Genomic DNA, 18,889 nt, shown 5'->3' on the forward strand with positions numbered 1-18,889 from the left:
GGATGAAGAAATAGATTCCACCTCTTGATGAGTGGAGCTGCAAAGAATATTAAAAAATTTTAATTTGGGGCTGAACCTTCTTATTTGAAAAAGTGAAGGCATTAGATCAGATTATCTTTGAGATCCTTTCCATGTTCTCATTGTCCTTAAAAACCGTTTTCATTGTACTAATCATACCCACAAATGTATGTTTGCATATAGGTATTATTATGCTTAAAGTACAAAAAGAAGTTACATTAGATATGATCTGTTAAATAATAGTAATAGTTTTTGTATGGTTGGATATTGGACTCCATTGTAGGTAGTTTGTTCTATTACTGAAAACAAATGGCTAATCTCTACCTGCTACAGCTGCTGAGGTATCCCTTAGGGAGGAGCCATACTTGTCTCTGCTTGCTGTTCTGACTGCTGAGGATTATCTCAAACTCTTACTGTCAAAGCTGGCACCACTTTTTTTTTCTTTATAGGGGTTACCTATAAATCTGACTCACGTCTACTACATGCCCCAAATTCACAGCAATTCTTTTCATGACAAACCTCTTTCCACTTACTACACAGCTAGCTACTGTGTGGAGAAAAAATTCCCTTAAGATAATTATGGACTTTTTGTCTTCCTGAGAGCTCTAAGGTCTAACTTAGAACTTTCACAAGTTTTTACAAAGAGTCTTGTAGTCACACACTTGGTTTTACACTAAGGCTATTTCCTATGCTATGAAATTTTAACAGTTAGGGAGAGTGAACTTAAAAAACAGTTTCATTTTTCAACCCAGCAAGTTCTGGCTTCTCTTTATCTCTCCTAAACGCTACTCGCAAACAAACACTTCATACTTTAGTCATCCCTTTCTTTCTATACCTCATCATATGTGGCTAAATAACACTAACTGACACTTTCGGCATTCTTCTTAGAAATCTAATTAGCGATATCCACAAGTTCATTAGGTACATTTTCTATATTCCATGTTCCTGCAAGTGGAAGTTTTGTCAACTGTTCCTTTAGGTCATAACATCGTTTGCCATTTTTCCCACCTGCTATAGTAGACTCCTCACCATTTTCAGCTTCCACTCCAGTTTGCTCACCATTTTTCCAGCAGTGCCTGATACTTGCTCCATTTTCAGTTGCCATCCACTGCCTGAGGCCAAAGTCAATAACACATATTTTAGCTTTTATAATGGCAACATCCTATTTTCAGGTACTGGCTTTTGTATATTAACTTTTACTGTATCAAAACCAAAACAAAATAAAACATGTTTCAAACAATAAATAGAGTAAATATTTATTATTTTACTTACATCTGTAATTTTTCTGGCTGGTTTTTTTCTGCACGAGCTTGACCTGTGATAAATGTTTTCAGATAATCTCATCCAGCTATCTGGCAGTAGACTTGGAGTGATGGGAATGATTTTGCCAGGTGTCTCGCAGCATTCAGCATTCACACATATTCAGTGGGGGCAGGGTTTCCAAGAGCTTCAATATGCAAAGTTTGTCAAGTCTCTGCTTATATTATCTTTGATAATATTTCTTTGACCAAAGCAAATCACATGACCAAGGCCAGATTCAAAGAGTGAAGAAAGAGATTCTGCCTCTTGATGGATGGAGCCACAATGTCACATGCAGAGGGGGAGGGAGGCGCATACATGGATGGAAGAATTTCTGACCATTTTTGCAATCTAATATAGCAAGTATGGTTTATTTAAGACTTGGATATTTTTTTTTTAATGGAAAGATATCATTGAAAAGTTCTTAAATTTCCTATGCTATATTTATGGAAAAGATAGTTTATTATTTCCATAAATTATTTAAGGCTATGAGACTATAAATACATGTATTTAACTAAATGAACTATAATTACTGATGTGTTTTTTAAATCATGTAAATTTAGTTACTCCACCTACTCAATCTTGATAAATTGTAAAAGGTTATCTCTCTGACAAAAAAAATGATATTAATTTTTATTGTGTTGCTCTGGAAGGCCAATTTAAATGTAATTTCCAAGATCCTTAATTGACTTTAAGACCTTGGGCTAATATTAAATTCAGTTAATGAAAGAGTAAGCCTTCTAATTAAAGTGGAAATGCAATGAGTTATATGCACCATCTTATATGCTAAGGTTAATATTTTAAAGCCAAACTTGAAGACTTTGTCATCTAACCATATGTAAATACAGGTATGTAAACTTATCTCAAGTTCATTAGATAAACTAAAATTTGGTATGATGAAAAAGAGAGGACTAGTTATTCAAAACTGGTCTTGTAGTATTCGATTTTTCTTAGAAAGCGGTAATAAATTTTTCTCTGTAATCTGCTCAGGGAGTAGTTTCTGTAGTCCACCAGAATTCTCTCACCTGAAACACTGCTAACTTTTAATCATACTTATGAATTATTTGATGTTAAACAATGAAAGTTTCTCATTTTTGAAAATACTAAAGTAACTTTATTCTGTTGTATTTTAAAATATTGTCACTCTGATTAAAAGGTGTAGCAGTTTGAGATTATTTATGAATTTCAAAAAGAGAAAACTATGTCCGTAAACTATTTGTCTGGGTATGATACCCCCTGATTGTGTTAAATTCAGCTGAGGTTTCTGTGATTGGATTACCCATTAAGATTGAGTTGGGGCTTTTTTTATTTGACAACATCAGAGGGTGTGACTCAGGTGGAATCCCTGCCCCTTTGCTAGGGCTGATATAAATATTGAAAAAGACACCCAGAGAAGAGAACTTTGTCATTTTTGATCCTGCCATGTGACAGAAAGGAGAAGTCTCAAACACTTAAAGCCCTGGGGAGAGATGGACCATTTGCCTGAGAGGTTATAGCTGACCTTGGAAAGACAGCCAAGATTGATACAGGAAGTCCTGAGAGACAGCCCTATGCCAGCCTGCAGCTGAGATTGGGAAGAACTGGGCCCATGGAGCTTTCAAGAGGAAGAGGAACCTCAGAGGCGAAGGCTGAAATCTGACAGAGATCTCTCACCACCTTGTTGCAACATATGGCAATGACTCTGGTGAGAAAGTACCTCTTATGGTACTTTAAGTGAGGCTTTCCATGGCCTTGAGACTGTAAGCTTTTACTCCATAAATACTCTTTATAAAAGCAACAGATTTCTAGTACTTTGCATCGGTGGACTAATATAATAGGTAACCAAAATTGTAATCATTTCTTGTCTGAGGTAACCTAAGACTTATTCTCATATCATGATCCAATGACCAATGTCTTCTTGTCAGTCTTCAACATGCTTTTCCCAAATTCTTGTGCCAAATTAACAATTATAAAACCATTTAAATATCTTTGATCAGCATTCTATTGTGGAATGATATTTGCTTACTTTCCCTCTAACAGGGGAGTGGCTAGAAATCAGGTTTGGTATTTTCCTTATTTTGGTTATATCAACCTCTTGTGAGAGTCACTCTTTCAAGCCACTAGTAAAAGAAGAGTGTCAAACTAAAAAGAGAAGCTCAATATTCTCTAGGTCGGTTGTGTACAAGTAAGATGCTATAATTATGAACATATGTTTCCACAGTCATATGCCTTTAGGATCTATTGAAACAGTCTCATGTTCATATTCAAAGCCTGCCACAGTGTCCTTAAAACAAATTGATTCTTTAAAATATTTTGTCTGTAGTTTGATAATTACCTTCTCCACTTGTGACCCACTTACATATTTCACTGAATGGCTCAAAAGATCTAAGGGGTTTTCAATGCCCTTAGTTGTCATGATATGTTCTCACAGTCAGGTTAATCATTAACTAAATCATTTCTCAATATTTTTTTAAATTAAGCCCCAATTCCAGGCCCCTGCATTCTGATACTTTTGGTTGCTGTTATAAAATTAGCCATGCTCATTCAATTTTTTGGTTCTTTTTTATTGTTATTGTCTTTTTTTTGAAAGATACATAGGTCTCATACAATGTTACATTAAACATTCAGTTTTATCAACAATAAGGATATTCTCTGCACTCCCACCCCCAAACACATGCATACAAGTTGGGCTAAAGGCCCATGGTATAAACTATAGGAAAGAAATGTTTTAGAAGGAGCATCAAATGGGTAATATTCTCAGTAAAGAACCACATCAGCTACTATTGGTCCTTGGTACTGAAAGGAAAAGACTTATGGTTACAGGTTTCCTCATATAAGTTAACATTGCCCCCTAAGCAGATATCTTCAAGACATCACCAGAGAACTGAGTCAGGATTTTTGGGACACCTTTGGTTCAAGAGCTGATGACTTCCTGCAAGCAGACTGCTTACTCAAGTTCTGGTGGAACAAGAATTAATCATGCAAACCTAAATGAAACAGATGAGGGGAGTTCAATTGATGTTTTTAAATTGAATTATTAATGGTATTGTTTTCAGTGTTCCAAATTTTGATAGTTATGTGGAAGAAACCCTTTTCTTTCTTCTTCATTTATATCTAGCTCTTGTTTAGTGAAATAAATTTGTACAGACTGGAAGGAAACACTCCAAATGTAAATTTCCTAACCCCTCAGAGTTCCAGAAAGATATTCTATGAGAAATTTTAATATAGATTATAATACAATGAGTCTTTAGAGAATACAATGTAATTGTTTACAATAATAATGTATACTAATTGATTTCACCTAGAAAACAGTTCAGAAAAATAGTCAAAAGTTATTCAAAATACTTTCAGTATTCTTTACTTTTCAAGGTTCAATGTTGTTATTTGCATAATTATGTAACTTAATTCCTAAATTGGCTGAGCAAATATGTAAGAAATATAAAATTTAAAAGTAAATCTTAATTATAACAAGTCCACCATTAAATAAGTGGACAGTGTGGAAATAACGCCCACATAATCCTTTTAATAAATTGGTTTGTACCTACTCTGTGGCTTACATAGTCCTGTTTTACAGGTAGTAAGGAATACCACTTCCTGACAAATCAGGGACTTTTGGGGTATGTTGGCAAAAGAGAGTATCATTGAAGTTAAAGTTACTCTGGGTGAAACCTGTTGAGGTAAGTTGTGGTTCTCGGTTTTCACTCCTTGGAATAGAGGACTTGATGGGAGCAATAAAACTATTTCTGGTGCAATAAAAGTAATAAAAAGTGTTCCACCCTCTATTCTACACAGCCAACAGATGGGCGTAATTTTCCTAGCCTTAATATTGTATGACGCTAGCTGTGCTGAACATTATAAGAAGGATGTCTTTAAATAATAATCAATCCTCAAATCTTAACACACTTATGAAAAGAAAGCAGTCCTAATAGAAAAGTACATACAATTGATGTTATTGAATCAAAAATATAAAATTGGAAAGCAAACTTATTTGATCAAATTTGTGCCTTGGGGATAGAATCTGATCACAAGGAGAGCCTGGTCTCCCTTCCTACCTGCTTTTCATGATCTATTTTAAATTCAAATCTTTTAAAAATGTTAATTCTCTCTAAAGCACAGTCTATGGTTTAGAGATAGGCCCAGAAAAGCAGGAGCTTTTTAATATCAATCTAGATTTCGAAGACAACTAAAAGCAGCAGCCACCATAAATGGCAGCATGTTCTGAAATCCCTGTTTCCTAAAACAAGCTCCAAAAAACACAGAGAGATGGTGTTTTATTATTATAAAAACTAGAAGGGTCTAGTTTTATTTGTAATAAAATTGGCCCAAAAGTTATCTAGTCAGAACTTTTATTGTTCAAATAATAATTTGAACCATAAATATAGCTTCTCTAATTATTCTATGAGCCCAGTTGAGAGCTAGATTCCCTTGAATAATTTTATAACAAAAATCTTCACTCAGCAATGTTATCTATAAGGTTTCTTTTTTAAAATATGTGTAAATGATTTGGTTTATTAAAATGTGCTTGTTTTTTTGAATACGATTTCTGGCTAGATGAAAATCAATATCATCCAACAGCCTTATATGTCTTCCATGAGAAGACTAGTTTGTTACTCTGTCAAAGACAGACTGCCCCCACACACACACACATATAGGATATTCATATTCTAATCCCTGGAACCTATGATTATATTAGGTTGCATGGCAAAGGGGAATTAAGATCACCAATGAAATTGAGTTTGCTAATCAGCTGACCTTGATATAGAGAGATTTCACTGTTTTATCTGGGTGAGCCCAATAAATTCACAAGTGTTCTTAAAAAAGGAAGAGAAAGACAGAAATGTCAGAGTCAAAGAGATAGTAGAAGATGCTGCTCTCATGGCTTTAAAGATGGAGGAAGTGGGCATAAACCAAGGAATTGTAACTTCTGGATACTGGAAAAGGCAAGGCAATGGATTCAACCCAAGAGACTTCAGACTGAACACAGCTCTACCTCTATCTTGATTTTAGCCTGCTCAGACCTATATTGGACTTTGGAGCTCCAGAACTATAAGGTAATACATTTGTTTTAAGTCACTAAGTTTATGGTAATTTGTTACAGCAGCAATAGAAAACATACACACCTCCATATTTCTAATAGCCATTAGAATAAAAACCAAACTCCTTACCATGTCCTAATAACATTACATGAACAACCTCTCTTCCCTCTCTCACCTCACTTTGCCACTCTTCTTTTATCTTCTTGGCTTGTGCCACACTGACTTTCTCTTATTTATTTGAACATGTCCAGTTCTTCTACCTGAGAGCCTTTCACTTGCTACAGCTTTGCCTGAGTTCTCTTTTCCCTTACTCTGCCAGACGAGCTCTTCCTCATTCTTTGAGTCATGGGTTAAATGTCACTCTCACAATAAGACCTTCTGTGACCATCCTATTAAAGTAAATATTACTCACACATACCCATTGTTCTCTCCTCGTATCCTCACTATCCCTTGATTACATTCATTATTATTTGATGTCATCTTGTTAGTTCACCTTTATTTCTCATACCCACTTGAATGCTAGTTCCACAAAATGAAAAACCAACTTGTTCTCTGTTAAATGCCCATCACCCTAAACGGAGGTCTTGAATATGTGAAAAGCTCTGTAATAATTGAAGGCAATAAACAAAGTGATCGACGATACCAAATGTCTTGCAGTTCTCAAAATATTGTGTGCTTGTTCTTGCCTCTGTGCTTTGTGAACATGCTGTTCACTCTGTTCTTCTTTCTTGTCTAGGCAATTCAAATTTGTTCTTTTACCCTTAATTTAAATATGATTTTTTCTGTGAAGCTTTTGCTCACTTCTATCCAGTTAAAGATATATATTATGGGTAAAAAACAGTCCCAAAACTTAGTGACTAAAAACAACTGTGGTTTATTATTTCCCAAGTTTCTTGGCTTCATTTGGTTGATATGGGTGGTTCTTTTGCACCATATGTGGTCATTTACTCAGGGCCATCCAGCTGCCTGCTGTGTTGGGGTGGGCTGGGCTAGGGCTAGAAGGTCAAAGTATTTACGCAAATATCTGGTGACATGGTTCGGTTTTCTTTCATGTGGCCATTCAGTGTGGCTAGCTTAGGTTTCATCACAGCATTGCAGTTTCAGTCCAGTACACTTTTTATAAGGCAGCTGGTTGAAAGCAGAAGGTGAAAGATACTAGTCTCTTAAAAATCTAGTCCCAGAATGGAACTGGCACAGTAATGCTGCTGCCACATTGTAATGGTCAGAACAAGGAACAAAATCGCCTAAATTCAAAGGGAGGGAAACACACTCCACGTCTTAAAGGATGGGGCACCAACAAAATCAACTGTATTTGGCAATTAACTAAAATAAACCCCATCTTTATAGAATGGTTTACACTTTTCTTTGAAGTGTCATCTCTGTTAAGCCATACATTATATGCCCCTGAAATTTGATTCTTTCTCTATATTTTCCACTCAACTTTTAGTATTTTTAAGAATATGAATTGTGTCTTATTTATCACTCTGTGCCGAGGACCTTACTCCAATATAATATTTAATAATATTTAATGGATGAGTGAATGAAAAATGTTTTAGTCATAAATTTTTAATTTTGAGTTTTTGTGTATTTTATAATTCACTTTTAAATACTATTCATTTACCTTGTACTCTCCCTGATGTAGGGTGGCACCGTGTGGGAGCGCAGCGACAGCAAGGGTCGGCTCGTCTCCAGGCGCCGGTGTGAGTCGGACCTGGGTGGCGGGAACGGGCGTTAAGGCCCTCCGCTTGGGGTTCGGGCGTACTGCCCGCCCCTCTGCCCAGCTGCACCCGCTTCCCCCTCGGTGGCCTAACCCCGCCTCTCCCCCGAGGGCCACCGCCGCGCCATGACAGCCCCGCCTCGCTGCCGCCGAGAACCCTGGCTACCCCGTCTTCTGCCCGCAACCAGTGATGCACCCCTGCACGAACCTATCAGCTGTCTGCCACCCCCGGCCACGCCCCCTGCCCCTCCCCCGTCTTAGCCCTATATTAACCGCTGTACTTCCTGAATAAATCAGACTTGCGCACAGATCCTAGTCTCCTCGGTAGTCTTCTTCCTACCATGCGTCCTCCGCACCTTGCCGGCTCCGGAGCGCCTTCTCAGAAGGCCCCTCCATGTGTTGCAGCCCTCCACCCGAGCCCACACCGCCCCTGCAGCGGCCCTCCGGGTGAGCCCACACTGCGACATTTGGTGCCCAACGTGGGGGCAACAACTTCCCGGCCGGACCCCCACCCGCCTCGCCCGCAAGGTAAGGACCCCCGTCTTCGTTAGGCCCCGCCGTCGGCGCCATGGGCGGCCATCTTTCCTCCCGCCAGGCGCCTCAGGTTAGGGCCCTTGCCGGCCTTTTAGACACCAATCATATGAATGTCTCAGTAAAGCAGCTCCAAACGTACTGGGACCTTTTGCTGCCTTTCAACCCCTGGCTCTCCACTTGCCAGCTGTGGGACCCGGACACGTACACTAACCTCATTGACCGCGTCACGGCGGCTATGGAGTATGAGAACAAGTGTTTTCCCCCCAGCCTTCTCCCCACGCTCATCACCATTCGTTCGTGCCTCCAGGGCACCCCCGTCAATCGGGACGCTTTCCACTGCACCTGCGGTAAGAGCAAGGGAGAGGGGTCTCAGTCAGACAGTGATTCTGATACTGAGTCCTTGTCCAGCCACCTCAACAACGCCCTGGATTCTTGCCCGCCCAAACCGGACGCGCCTACCTCGCCCCAAGATGGCGAACTTCCGCCTTCTTCTTGGGAGGATAAAGGGAAGTCCCTCCCCCTATACCCGCCCACTCCGGCCACGGCGCCATCTTGGCCCCCGCCGGAAGAGGAGCGGCCGCCATCTTACAAGCCGCCTACCCCCTGGGGCAGTCTGCCATCTTGTGAGGCGCCACCATCTTGGGACGAGCCACGTTCTCGCCCCACCCCCTGGGCACCCCCCGCCACGGATCCCTCATCCGCCAGAGGGTCCATGGGTACTTGGCCCCCGCGGGCAGAGGCCCCCGCACATCAGACGCTGCTCTTATACCCGCTGAATGCCGCCCCCTCGCGGCACCGTCTGCAGGATTGGTACCCCTTTACAGCCAACGAAATAAAAAACCTCCGCAAGGCTGTTAAAGAGGACGGCCTCAGTAGCCCGTACGCCCAACATTTGCTTGAGGAGCTTAGCACTCAGCTCGCGGTTCCGTATGACTGGGTTTCCCTCACTCAGGCCATTCTAACCCCCAGCCAATTCATCGACTGGTGTGCTCACTTTACATCAGAGGTAGAAAAGCAAGTGGCACACAACGCCCGTGTCGGGGCTCGCCATCCCCCGGACGCTTACACAGGCACGGGCCAATTCGCCAATCCAGCCCAATATCACAACGCCCCCCCAGAGTTCTGGCTCCAACTTCGCGAGCTGGCTTTACGTGCTTTCCGCAGCTGCTCCGCCACCAGACCTGAGCCACTTGCCAAGCTAGTCCAACGAAAAGACGAAGACTTCACCGACTTCGTATCCCGGGTTCAGGAGGCCTGCAAGCACAAGGTCCCTGGCGAGCGTGCGCAACAAGCCCTTGCCCGGGAACTCATTCTGGAAGGGGCCACCAATGCCTGCCAACAAGCCATCCTACCAATGAAGGAAAGGGGAGTACACGACTGGATCCTGGCCTGCTCCCACATAACCCGCAGGCCACCGCGCTGGCTCAGGCCATAGCCACGGCCATGTCCCTCTCCTCTGACTGCTTCAAATGTGGAGAAACCGGACATTTTGCCCACGAATGCCCTCATGCCGCCCGACCACGACCATCCACGAACACGCCTCGAGACACCGGAGGAGCCAGACCACGCGCGCCTCCCACCCCATGTCCCCGCTGCGGCAAAAGATACCATTGGGCCCGTGACTGCCGCACCGCCAACAGCCAACAGAAGCCTTTAAACGCGAGAGGGGGCAGGCTTCAGCCCCGCCAGCAAGAGGCCGCTCATCCACGCCACCACCCCCTGCCGTAATGTGGACCGTTCCACTGGGACCCAAGAAACCAATAATGGAGTTAGAGGTTGAAGGCCAATGGTTCGAGGGAATCCTTGACACCGGGGCAGAAATATCCTGCTTCCCAGAAACAGCCGCACACAACTGGGGTGTGCTCCCCAGCCCCTGCATCATTGGAGCCACCGGAACAGCTCCCTCATTCCAAACCAGCCGAGATCTTATTTGGAAGGACAAGGAAGGCCGCCAAGGCACCTTCCGCCCCCTTGTCCTGCCCGGCATCGACAATATCCTCTGGGGCCGGGATGTCCTCTCAAACTGCGGAGTCATTCTATCCACGGCTCCCCCCCAATGATATACGCCACTGCTCGCATTACACCTCCAGCACCCACTCCTCTTGAATGGGATACCGAGGAGCCCATTTGGGTGGAGCAGTGGCCCATCTCATCCCAGAAACTGTTAGTTCTCTGAGCTCTTGTCTATGACCAGCTCGACGCAGGACACATTGAGCCATCCACCAGTCCGTACAACTCACCTGTCTTCGTCATTCAGAAGAAGTCAGGCAAGTACCGGCTCCTCCACAACCTGCGTGAAATCAACAAGCACATCCGCCCAATGGGCTCCCCCCAAACGGGGTGCCCCCACCCCACGGCTATACCTAGACACTGGTGCGCCGCCACCATCGACATCAAGGACTGTTTCTTCTCCATTCCACTGCACCCAAAAGACTGTCCAAAATTCGCCTTCACGCTCCCGTGCACCAATCACCAAGAAGTAGCTGAGCGTTACCAATGGCGAGTCCTCCCGCAAGGAATGCGAAACAGCCCGGCCATCTGCCAGCTTTATGTCAATAAGGCAATTCAGCCATTAAAGAACTTTGCATACATTGTTCATTACATGGACGACCTTCTCGTGGCGCATGAAACCCTCGGAGGCCTCCAAGCCATCGTCACGGCATTACTGCGCCACCTCAACGACCTTGGCCTACAAGCCCAACAAGATAAGGTACGCATGGAGCTCCCCTTCACCTTTCTAGGCTTCAACATCCACAACACCATCATGCCTGCGGCCCCCCAACTGGCCATTCCGCAGAAGCTATCTCTGACAGAGCTACAGCAAATCTGTGGGCACATCAATTGGCTCCGTTCGGCTCTCCCGATCACCACCACTCAACTACAACCCCTCTTCACCCTCCTGCAAACCGACCAAGACCCTCCGCAGGCCGTAACAAAGAAAATTGCTATTACCTCGGCTGCGCAGGAGGCCATCCGAGCTGTCAATGATGCCCTGCGAGAATGCCAACTGCAGCGTCACGACCCCAACCGAGCCATCTTGGCGCTGATCCTGCCTACCATGGGTACGCCCACCGGGCTCCTCTGGCAGAAGGGGCCCCTTCTCTGGCTCCATACCGTCAAAAGCAAGCTCAGAAAAATCGGCCCGCAAGTCACCCTCTGGATCTCCTTGGCCATTGACCTCGTCTGGCAATGCACCCACACATATGGTACTCCCCCTGACACCATTGTGTGGCCGCTTGATGCCAAGAAAACCACCGCGCTGCTTCTGTCCAGTCCAGACATGCAAGTCCTTGCGGAACTCTTCCATGGCGAATTTGACAACCACTATCCCAGCCATCGGCTGCTTCAGGGCATCTCCCAGTTATCTTTCATCCCTCCGCCACACCACCCCTTCCCGTCTCGCCGCCCCTACCCACGTGCCACCACCGCCTTCACTGACGCCTCCAAGCACAAGTTCTCAGCTGTCATCTACTCGCCTGGTACGTCAGAGCCTCAAATACTCATCCACATCAACGTGAACTCTGTCCAGGTAGGAGAGCTCCAAGCCGTCGTCCTAGCTCTCCGCGCCTGTCCCGACAGACCCCTCAACATCTTCACCGACAGCCTGTACACCTTGCAAGTCTGCCAAGTCTTGGCTTTTGCCACGTTTTTTCCTGCCAAAAGGCCTATCGACCAAGCACTCCTAACTCTCCAGAGTCTCTTGGAATACTGCACGGTGCCCTGGTACATCGCCCATGTGAGGAGCCATTCTGGCCTTCCTGGACCTATCGCCGCCGGCAATAACCTCGCCGATCAAGCCGTCCAAGCCCTCCCAGCCTCAGTAGAGCGCTCGGGAGGCCGACCGCCTGCCCCTCCACCTGGCGACCTCCTCAATCAAGCCAAGCTACTCCACTCTCGATTTCACTTCTCTGCCAGGAGCCTTCACAAGTTGTTCCTGGAACTTTCCATCCAGGCCTGCAAGCACATGGTCAGATGCTGCCAAACTTGTGCACCCCTTCTGCCCCTTGGGCCACTACAACCGCAAGGAGTTAATCCGCGCGGGCTACGCCCCAATGCCCGATGGCAAATGGACGTCACCCACGTGCCCCAGTTCGGCAGGCTCAAGTATCTCCATGTGGCCATCAACACCTTCTCCCACCTGTGCTATGCCGTTCCCCTCCCAGGAGAAACAGCCAAGCACTGCATTCAGGCCCTCAGACAAGCCATCCTCTTCATGGGAGTCCCATGGGACCTGAAAACCGACAATGGACCAGCATATCGCAGCGCTTCCTTCGCCGTGTTCCTGTGGCTATACAACATCACTCATCACTTTGGAATTCTGTTCAACCCCCAAGGTCAAGGCATGGTTGAACGCACTCATCTCTTCCTCAAGCATCTTATTCAAAAGGAAAGGAGCAACCATCCCCGCCACACACCTGGAGAAATTGTCACCTCTGCCTTAATCCACCACAACCTCCTCTGCTTTGATGAGGATGGCCTTTCCCCAGTACATGCTCATTGGGGCCCGTCCTACCGGCCCACACAGGCCCCCCTTGTTCAGTGGAAAGACCCCAAGACTAACATCTGGTCAGGGCCTGCCCCCCTCCTTGCCCAGGGAAGGGGTTTTGCTTGTGTCTTTCCAGATGACGCCGCCCAGCCCATCTGGATCCCAGGACTCCTCATCCGGCCCGCCACCGCCGAACTGTCTGACCCGGAGAGAGAAACGTCGCCAGCGACACCTCGCCCCTCGGATGACCATGATGACCCTGAATGCCGAATCCGACCCTCTCCGCCAACAAGTTCTGCGGCTACTCCACCTAGCCCAAGCTGAAAGGGCCCGGCGGCCGCCGCCACCCACCTTCACCCCCCCCAAGACAGGCTTCTCGCACGCGCTGCCTGGCGAGGCCCCCCCCAACAAAATGAGCGCTGGCCCTTCCTCTTCCACCTTCTTCGGCACTTAATAAAAGAAAAGGGGGAAATGTAGGGTGGCACCGTGTGGGAGCGCGGCGACAGCAAGGGTCGGCTTGTCTCCAGGCGCCGGTGCGAGTCGGACCTGGGTGGCGGGAACGGGCGTTAAGGCCCTCCGCTTGGGGTTCGGGCGTACTGCCCGCCCCTCTGCCCAGCTGCACCCACTTCCCCCTCGGTGGCCTAACCCCGCCTCTCCCCCGAGGGCCACCGCCGCGCCATGACAGCCCCGCCTCGCTGCCGCCGAGAACCCTGGCTACCCCGTCTTCTGCCCGCAACCAGTGATGCACCCCTGCACGAACCTATCAGCCGTCTGCCGCCCCCCGGCCACGCCCCCTGCCCCTCCCCCGTCTTCGCCCTATATTAACCGCTGTACTTCCTGAATAAATCAGACTTGCGCACAGATCCTGGTCTCCTCGGTAGTCTTCTTCCTACCGCGCGTCCTCCGCACCTTGCCAGCCCCGGAGCGCCTTCTCGGAAGGCCCCTCCGTGTGTTGCAGCCCTCCACCCGAGCCCATACCACCCCTGCAGCGGCCCTCCGGGCGAGCCCACACTGCAACACCCTGACATATATACTGCACCATTTCTCTAGCCCAACTTCAAAGATATCCAAATGATTAAATGAAATATGGAATCAATGATATGCTTATTAATGGGTAGTATCTGTTCTTAATTTGAGCAAGGGAATATAAGTCGTTTTTAGCTAATAGTATCCCCACAGAACGCTTGTGAAATAAATTTTAAATTATAAAATTGTTGTTGAACTTAGAAATTCTATAAATCACATTATTTAAACATATCTAATTTTAAAAGCTGTTTATAAAAGAATACTACTTTCTATGCTGAATATGACTCTTTTTATATCTGAATATATTAAATATTTCAAAACTCAAAACTTGCATGTTGTAAAAAAATGCAACTTTGGGTGCATACCTTTTAGATTGTGACTGGGTTAACATGCCTCAACCCCACCTTACTCTCAGCTCTCATCACAGTATATGAGCTCTGTATAGCTAACAAAGAAAAGACTGTCTCTAAGCTTTGGAAGAGCCTAAACTTGGCGTTATCAAGGACAATACTGGCAACTTTCCAGAAACCTGGAGGCCATGGCTCATCTGCAAATCATGTACATATATTTGCATGAATTTTATTTTGATTAGTAGCCTCAACCCATGATGGTACTTAGGATGAATGAAGCATTTTACATATATGAATAAATGAAGACAATTAGCAGTCTTGATGCTCATGGGTATGTCATCCCTATTTCTCTAATTCTCTTCATCCAATCCCTTCGAGCAAGGAATGCTCTCTTGAAATCTATGGTGGGTATTGCTTTTCTTTCTGTAAGATATTGTTTCTATATATGTGATAGAAAGAAAATTGCCCTGCATTTTTGCTTTCTTGATCCATTTTACCTAAATCTAACTGTAACCAAAGTCATTGTGACTTAGTGATTTTTGTAAAGTACTTTATCTTAAGTGGCATCAATTGGTATCGTTTTTGAGTTGTCATTGGAGTATATAAAGCCTGATAAGGTGTGTAATTTTATTTTGAAAAGCTTATATCTAACATAATCCATAAACTTAAATATAACTAGGAACAAATGATTTAAAAGTAGAGTTAAAGGATATTACTATTTCATTATTAATAACTTTTTATTTTCCCTAAACTTAAAATGCCCTCAAATATGATTGTGTTTTTGTGTCTTTGTGAATGTATGTGTGTGTGTGTGCATGTGTATTTGACTTAAACAGGATGAAATTGGTGGAGGACAATAGAGTCATTTGTTTTTCAGGATAAGGAATGCTGTAATGGCATAAGGGGACTGCTGTCAGAAAAAAATGAGGAGGAAGAACATGGCTTGTAATAGAATCATAGAGAATTCTAGAGAGCAAGGGAGTTGATGAAGTGGTAATGAATGGTTTAAAAATCAACCACGTTGTTCTCTAAACTTTACTAAAAATCCAGATCCACTTAATTCAGGTAATTACTAAGAAAATAATCTCTCTATGTACTTTCAGTCACATATTTTGGCCAAAGAGTAAAATGCAACCAACTCTAGATATGAGGAATTTTTTTTTCTTCCTTACCTTGTTCCTTCATTTTTTTCTTTCCTCACTTTGCCTATTCTTTTCTCCCTCATTTGATTCTTCTACTCTTTTTTTTTGTTTTTGTTTTGTTTTGTTTTAGTTTTGAGTTTTTAAAATTTATTGAAAGATATCACTCATACATAAACATACATAAACATAAGTGTATAGTAGTTGTGAACTTACAAAACAAGCATATATAACATCAAACAAACATATATAATATCTCACCCTACCACCAATAACTTGCATTGTTTTTAAAACTTTAAACTAATGATTAAGAAGCATTGTCAAAATACTACTGCTAAACAAAGTAGTTTTCCTCAACCAATCCGATTGTTATTATCTTTATATCATTTATCTACTCTCTAATATATTGAACTCCTATCCAGTGTTTTAGTGCAGCCATTTCTTCTACAAGCAAATATATGCTTGTATTAGTTATAACCATTAGGATCTAATTTATGTATGAAAAGCCTGTTTGGAGGGAATAGAAACCTTATAAAATTATTTCAGAATATGATTAAGGTTCAGAGAAACAGAACCACACAAAGAGATACAGATTAAGGCATTTATTATAAGGGTTAGGCCTTACATATTTGTGGGAGTGGTGAGAAATTCCATGGAAAGCCCAATGCCTTTCTATCAGGTATTGGTCTGAAGCCCCTGTAGGTTATTGGGCCAGCTATTGAGAAGAAAAACTTGAGATAGAGTCGGGACAATCTGGAGGCCCTTAGGATGAACTGGAACCCCTGAGAATAAACTGGTAGTCATGTCTAGTTGTCATGCCTCTAACCCGGCATAAGTGACTGAGGGAGAACCTGGTCACTTTAGACACAAAGCTGCTAATGCACTTGTTCCAAGACTTAAAAAAGGCTGAAGTAGAAGTTCCCACAGGATCTGGAGGAATTGTAGGCCCAACTTTTGCCACATACCCACAAGATAAGTTAGCAGGTCAGCAACAACATGGGACAGCTGCAACAGTACCCAATGCCTTACTGACTTTCAGAGCATAGTGCTTGTTGCTCTACTTCCACCTTTCAAACCTCACACAGATTTCTCTTTTGGTCTACTGTAATCTAGGACATCCAGAGAAATATAGTACCAGCTTGACTTAAACTGACATACAACAAAGACACTATAATCAACCTCTTGTCCATGCGTCATACCTATGAACCCCTTTGAACCATACCCAACATCCAAACTAAGACACTACTTAAATCATGCTCCTGGCTAATATGATACAACCTACTTGTGAAACTAATTTCATGCTGAACCCCTCTCCATAAGAAGACACAAAGTCCTTTCATCCGTCTTTAGTGATGCTCATCCTTCTAGTTAATCCATCTTGCCTTGTGGCATCCTATAACTTAAATACTAAGTTTGGGGAGACAATTCTCCATGGATCTCAAATGTTTCTGCTTGTCTTCAAAGGCCTTAGCTAATTTTCTATGTACTCTATGTTTGAAAGTTAGAGAAATCTACGTTTTAGAAAAATAGGGAATAATAAACATAGAGATGATTTCCATTCCAAAGTAAAAAGGACAATGTTTCTCTCTAGAGGGGAGGATGGTCAGATTTGCCAGCAGTACCTTTTATGAGAGCTGGGATTCCTAATAACAGAGCTTCCTTCCTTCAATGCCTGCAATTCAAGGGACAGGCAACACATATTCCTCATTACATCATCCTGTTGGAATTGGGGCCTGAAGAAGTGATTGGCACAATCCTATTACTCTGGCTCTTGCTTTTGCTGTGACTAATAAACTGTCTTTTTTTCTTCTGCCAACATCTATGAAATTGACCTCCCTATTAACTTGCAAGTAGGGTAAAATCTCAGACCCTGAAATGTTTCTGCTAACTCTGAGATTTCAAGTTACAATTAAGGCATCTTATGTTATATAATATGGAAATACAAGAGGAGAAGAAAGAAAAAAATGGTTAATTTATAAAGGAATATAGCCATATGAAGAGAAAGAAATATTATTCTTAACTATTAAAATCTTCTTTTCTGAAACAGGTCACAAGGTAGTAGCTGGTATGTAGGATTCTCTTCTTCCATTGTCTATTACATATTCCATTTGTTCTCAGAAAGTCCTTCAGCCATTTGTGATACTGAGTCTGTTGAGATAAACCAAACCATCATTCCTTAAAGGACTAGGTCATTAGCAGCTTTGCCTGTATTGGGTTATTGTAGTTTTCTTTTGACGTTAATCATGGGTATGGAAATAGTAAGAGGATTTCCAGGGATGTCCTGAATTGCAACATAGTCTTCCTTAACCTCCATTTGTAATAGTAACTCAATTTTCCCTTGATAGCCAGAATCAATCACCCTGCCTATAGAGGAAGCCCTTCCTGACCTGTTGGTTCACTTGCTTGAGGAGGTCAAAGTGCCCACTATAGCAGTGTCAACTTTCAATTTATAGGAACCATTTCTATGTCCCTTAATGGAACAGAACCCACAGTTGTGGAGACAGAAACATTTTTACTAGTAGATCACCAGGAATAATGGTGAGATTATTTATTCCAATTTTTACACCTTTGTTTCCTTGAATCATGAATCCTGCCTTGAGAAGAAAAAAACACCATAGAAAAAGCATTTACCACATCCTGGACAATATTACCCCAACTTCTCAAGGTTTTTCCTGTTTGTTTGTTTTTTTTTTCCACTCAGCTAGTGTCACAATGAATCTTCAAAAGTTCATTCCAACATTTTATTAATGGGCAACATTGTAAGACAGTTAATTTTATGAGCATGAGCCCATTGTCACATTTTATACACTGTAAAATGAATGTATGTTACAGCCTGAACACAACATTATCCCTTCTTTGATGGGACAAAGCCCATATAATCAACTTAACACCAGAATGCTGCTAATCCTGCAGGATCAGTGTCATAATCAGGGCTGTTTTGATACCTGCTGCTAGACGATTAGGTACTCAGAACAGCTGTAATCAAATTGACCTTGGTAAGTCAAAGTTCATGTCAATGAGCCCACACATAAACTCCATCATTGCCATCACAGCAAAATGCATACTGATTGAGAAAACATATGGATAACAAGGGAAAGAGATTGACAGACATTCACAGAATGAGTCAGCTTATCCACTGAGTCTCCTTAGTGGACCTTTTGCTCAGACATTCTTGTCACCAATTTTCCCATCATGATCCATTGACGTTTCTGACCATCTCTCCTTCTAGGAAAAAAATGAGCAACAGTTGTACTACTTGATGTTCTGTCTCTAAGAAGTTTCTCTTTGTCACTGTTCCTCAAGGT

The 18,889-nt window shown here is 43.3% G+C and overlaps 1 long non-coding RNA gene across 2 annotated transcripts in view; it reads right to left on the reverse strand.

The window, feature by feature from the left end:
- LOC139438825 (uncharacterized) overlaps positions 1-17,259 on the reverse strand; it is a 98,770-nt gene extending 81,511 nt beyond the window's left edge. The window contains exons 1-2 of one of the 2 annotated variants that reach the window (XR_011648550.1): positions 17,207-17,259; positions 1,027-1,130 (exon numbers count right to left, since the gene is read on the reverse strand). This is a non-coding gene — a long non-coding RNA (uncharacterized lncRNA). Of the gene's footprint in view, positions 1-1,026; positions 1,131-6,461; positions 6,550-17,206 lie in introns of those variants that run through there. The other variant, XR_011648551.1, reaches the window with a different exon arrangement.
- Positions 17,260-18,889: the final 1,630 nt, after the last annotated feature.

The sequence above is a fragment of the Dasypus novemcinctus genome, chromosome 4, assembly GCF_030445035.2.
Source record: "Dasypus novemcinctus isolate mDasNov1 chromosome 4, mDasNov1.1.hap2, whole genome shotgun sequence".
In the NCBI taxonomy this organism is placed as follows: Eukaryota; Metazoa; Chordata; class Mammalia; order Cingulata; family Dasypodidae; genus Dasypus; species Dasypus novemcinctus.